Below are 4,446 nucleotides of genomic sequence, written 5' to 3'. Positions count from 1 at the left end.
GCTAAGATTGCAGATATATTCCACTACATCTGGTTTATGTGGTGCTGGGAATCGAACCCAGATCTTCCTGCATGCTGGGTAAGAGCTCTAGCAACTGAGCTACAACCCCATCCCACTTCCTATTCATTCTTAGATAGAACATTAATTTATATTCTGTTAACAAATAGAAAACATGGTCAGTTAAAATATGATACTCTTATGTGATGACTTTTGTTGTTTGTTTGCTTGGTATTTTTTGTTTGCTTTGTTTATTTTTTGCAGTACTGGGAATTGAACCTAGGGCCTGTTCCATGTAGGGCCAGCACTGACCTTCATCCCCAGATCTGTGATGACATTCTTAAAAATAAGGGACTGTTTTATTATTGTAGGCTTACTAAAACTCCTTCCAGATATGTCTTTCTCGTAGTTAAAGTAAATGGAAAATAAAGAACTTAACATATTCTTAGTAGTTTTTCTTATCCAGAGTTTAACTGTATTCAGTCACTTTTTGACCTGGAATTGTTGGTATTGATACCATTTCACACAACCTTGTCCCTGTGCCACCAATAGCATGGAAGTTACAACATTAATAAAGAAAAGTTCCAAACCGGCTATCTTTTCTCCAACTTTTGATAATTGCACACTCTACTTCCTGCTGAAATATGTCAAAGGCCTGTTTTCATTCAGCAACCAGAAGTCACAGTCTTTCTTCAACATGGTCTTTGAACGGTTTGTTGGCTAACACATTTATGGATGTAAGTTATCTCTAATACCAGGAGTGATAACAAGCTTGTGTGGATAATGAAGGACAAGGTCCAACTCCTGCCCAGCCAACATTAGAACAGGCCAACAAGCATAACTTATTGGTGTTAATAAATATAAAGAAAAGGTGTTTTAGAATTGATAAATATGCTGCCTAGTAGGCTCCTACTTTCTACAGGCATTGCCTGGGTAACAGAGGACCTCAGAAGTAAGCAAAGTCAAGTGCTTGTAGAGCATTTGGCTCGTTCCAAATGGTCTTCCCTCAATATATATCACATGAAATTTTTCATGTTTTACAGAATTCACCATAAGAAATGTTAGCAGAATGCTTTAGAATTTATCAGTCTTTCACATATATATACTCATCTATAAAATACAAGTGGTAGGAAATTGGAAAGAACAGAAAGATAAGAATTAGGGGAAAAAATGTATCCATATGTATCCATAGTCTAAACTCTTGAGCTAATACTACAGTTTGATGAATTAATATTTAGTCCTCTTTCCTACCCCACCCTGTCTACATCATCCAGCTGTAGTTTCTTATTGGTGCTGCTGAAACTATTATTTAATTTCCTACGGAAAGATGGTTGGGGATTTCTGGTTTCTGTCTAAAGGCTTATGTGAGGACCCTAATGATAATCTATAGCCTAGTTTCCAGATCTTGTGAATGAAAATCAAGTATTAGAACATTGGTCCAATTTAAGATGTGAGAATACAGAATTGAAATTTTCTGTCCTCTTCTAAGCTCATTAAAACTACTGGGAAAAGTTTTTTTTTTTTTTTCTTAAAATCTTAACCCCATGAATGGAAAGATCAGGAAAACAGAGAAGAAATAGCAAAGACTATAAAAGCAAATAAAAGACAAATCTCAAGCAACAAGAAAAATGACTGTTAGATATGTGAAAGGATTTAGCAATACTATGGCCCTCTAGAACAAGGAGTGAACATGAGCTGAAATCTGAAATGAAGGATCAATAAAGAAAGCTGTCTCAGCTACCATCGTCCTCAGTTCTGTCTGTCATCCGTTCCCCAAATACTGGAAATGGGCCACTGCTTCTCTGACATTGAAAACCATATACAGCTAAGTATTAGGTATAAAGGCTCCACCCCCTCTCCTAGCAGACCACCTAAAAGGCCTCCTAGAATACTGGCTGCCAGGGAGGTAAAATATCTTCAGAGAGGAATCTGTCTAACACAAGAAAAAACTGAAGATACTTCCACAAAGGAGATCTCAACAACCAGTCCATCTCATCCTAAAGAGTGACCAATTTTAGCAAGCCTATATGTGCTCAGACTATCCAACTATATTTTCAATCTTTGAGTCTTACTGAAGGTAACCAAGACATATTGGAAGAGTCTCCAGATGTAGAAAATAGAAATACAATATGCCTAGTTAAACTTGAACTGTGGATAATTCATGAATTTTTAGTGTGGATCCTAAGGGGATATATGAAAAAGTGTTCATCATTCATTCAGAATTTAAATTTAATTGTTCATCCTGTATTTTTCTGGCAACATTAAACATTGGACAAAAGTCTTGAGGAAAAATCATTACCAATCTAGTATTATCTTATAATAATGATTTAAGGGTAGAATATATTTCCAGTTTCTATGAAATCATCAAACTATTAACAGTGGCCCTCTCAAGATGGTGAGATTCCAAATGATCAAGATGGTTTGGGTTAGACTCTGCTTGTTGAGCTTTTCCCCCCTGTGCTAATGTCCTTACATTATCAGTGTAATGAGAAAAATCAATAAAGCTATTTTCCTTTAAAATGAGATGTAAGTCCTACACAAAAAAAGTTATAAAATGGGGGCTGGAGAGATGGCTCAGTGGTTAAGAACACTGGTTGTTCTTGCCGAAAACCCAGGTTCGAATCCCATCTGACAGCCTCTTTTGCCCTCCACAGGCATTGCACAACACGGGTGCTCTTACCTACATGCAGGCAATACACGCATACACATAAAATAAAAATAATAAATAAAATATTTTTTAAAGTTATAAAACGAAATTGTGTATATAACTTTTTTTCGATGTTCTTATTATTAAATCGCATCCCTCCACACATTTTCCTCTAGCTTATAAAAGAGGGCTGCAGTTGTAGCTCAGTGAAACAGCACTGAATCTAGCTATGTGAAACACCAGTTTCAATCCTCAGCATCACACACACACACACACACACACACACACACACACACACACACACACAAAAAAAAAAAAAAACCCTCATGTGTGGCACAGGTTCAAATGCATTCCTGGTGCCAAAACTTGTATTATTTTTCTGTTGTCAATTTAACAAACAGCCACATACATACAGCCTCCAAGGATTCAAACACAGGCATCTTTGTATAATCATCATGCATTCCACCATATTTAGCTTTTAGATATAATTACATAATCCTGTATGTGCTCATATATAATTTTCCTCTAATTTTTAAAAATGAACAAATTATTTTAAACATCTAAAAACATATTGTCAAGTATGAACCTAATTTATTCAAAAATAAATTCTAAGCAAAACCCAAAAAATATTAAGGTAATGACACAGTTAAAAATAGGTACATTTTTTTTTAATTGTTAATGAAAATACAGTCTGAAAAACTGAAAACTCAGACTTTGGAGATAAGGTTTTAAAATAATAATATTTTTCTAAACAGACTTTAAGAAAGGTTAGAATAAAATGCCAATTTTTATATATGTATATATGTCCACCAGTGAAAGCTTCAGGGTGAAAGACAGTGCAATCAAGCACCTGCACCCCACCCAGCCCTCTTTTCCTAGTACCTCTGTCACCTGTGTTAAGCATTCAATCCAGTAGGGATTCCTTCTTTTAGATTTAATTTCTGTATTAAAGTGCCAAGTAAAAATAAAAATAAAGGCTAAATATGAGCAGACACCTTATCCTTCAAAATTTAACTAGGCTAAAACAATATTTAGGGGAGAGGTGGTGTCTCCAGTGTACATTACTAGGAGTGAGTGGTAGATCACTGAGACAGAAGATACAATAACTGTCCTTTTTTCCCCATTTTAATGTACTGCCCTCTACAAACAGAATTGTGAGCTATGCTAACTAAGTAGGGAAAAAAATCAAATGAATGGCATAGAGGAAATATTGCTAACTTTTAAAAAAAGTTCCCTAGCAAGAGAGCAGATTAACAAAAACTCTTGATGAAATAATGTGAAAGTCAGATATAATTTTAAAGAAAAGGAAGTAGATACATACAGCCTATTATGGACCATTGATTATATTTGTACCTTCTGTTTTATACCATTTTATCTGCAGTGCCCATTGTTTATTTATATTAATACAAAATAACCAGAAATTAATGCCAAATGCACTATGAAAATATTACAAACAAGGACATTACTTACAAGATGACTTGTGCTCTGCTCAGAAGAGTTGTAAAGCTTTCTATCAGTCGGTGGCGTATTTCACTTTAAGCAGCCTCATCCACTTTCATCTCTGTGCTATGTATAGCATGCTGAACTATCTTCCTAAGATCAAAGGGAAGTTGGCTGCACTTTATTTACAAAGGCAAATTTAATGGGTAACCAAGGTGCTTATTTTACTGAACTGACTAGCCCCTTTGAACTACTGTCTTCACTGATCCATAGACCATGTTCTAAATGCAGAGACTCCCTTGAATCTGGAAAATGTTCTTAGCTTAGTTGGTGCCCTTTCTTTGAACTTCATGCCATGGATT

At 35.3% G+C, this 4,446-nt stretch overlaps 1 protein-coding gene across 1 annotated transcript in view; it reads right to left on the bottom strand.

The window, feature by feature from the left end:
- The window catches only part of Tspan12 (tetraspanin 12), a 102,368-nt gene extending 98,195 nt beyond the window's left edge, over positions 1 to 4,173 (bottom strand). Inside the window, exon 1 of the mRNA XM_029561507.1 lies at positions 4,115 to 4,173. The gene's annotated coding sequence lies outside the window, so the exon portion shown is untranslated. The remainder of the gene's footprint in view (positions 1 to 4,114) is intronic.
- Between the last annotated feature and the right edge of the window lie 273 nt (positions 4,174 to 4,446).

This window comes from Nannospalax galili, unplaced genomic scaffold (assembly GCF_000622305.1).
Source record: "Nannospalax galili isolate Female #2095 unplaced genomic scaffold, S.galili_v1.0 scaffold413, whole genome shotgun sequence".
In the NCBI taxonomy this organism is placed as follows: Eukaryota; Metazoa; Chordata; class Mammalia; order Rodentia; family Spalacidae; genus Nannospalax; species Nannospalax galili.
Note: the sequence above shows the minus strand (reverse complement) of the source record. Positions and strands in the feature narration are given on the sequence as shown.